This window comes from Cariama cristata, unplaced genomic scaffold (assembly GCF_000690535.1).
Source record: "Cariama cristata isolate BGI_N322 unplaced genomic scaffold, ASM69053v1 scaffold28450, whole genome shotgun sequence".
NCBI classification, from domain to species: domain Eukaryota; kingdom Metazoa; phylum Chordata; class Aves; order Cariamiformes; family Cariamidae; genus Cariama; species Cariama cristata.
In genome coordinates this window covers 13,255-13,667 of record NW_009594562.1, presented here as the reverse complement: position 1 = coordinate 13,667, position 413 = coordinate 13,255, and positions in this window count along the sequence as shown.

Here is a 413-nt window from a genome sequence, read left to right as displayed (position 1 = left end):
GGCTTGTGTGGGTGCATGTGAAGTCACTGGTGGCTGAGTAGCTGATAGGGCAGGAGCAGGGACCTGACTTTGCAGGTGCTCATGATGTGTTCAGCCCTCTCTGAGTTTTCTCCAGATGTGTCCCACTATTGCAGTGGACCAGATGTTCTGCTTTAGCTCCTCCTCACCTCTATTGAAAGTACTTGTCCTCATGTTTTTGTTGTTTTTCTCTTTCTTACTTATTGTAGCAGATGTCAGAACTTCTTCCTCCTTGATATAGTCACTTCCTTTGGTTAGCAAATGACCAAAGCCAGTGCGAGCTGTTTGTCCATACAGTCCTCACAGTCCCCTCATGTGACCGTTGATCCCCATGATTACCTCAGGTGACATTGGTTCTTACAGTTCTCTCAGGTGACCACTTGCCCTCACTATCC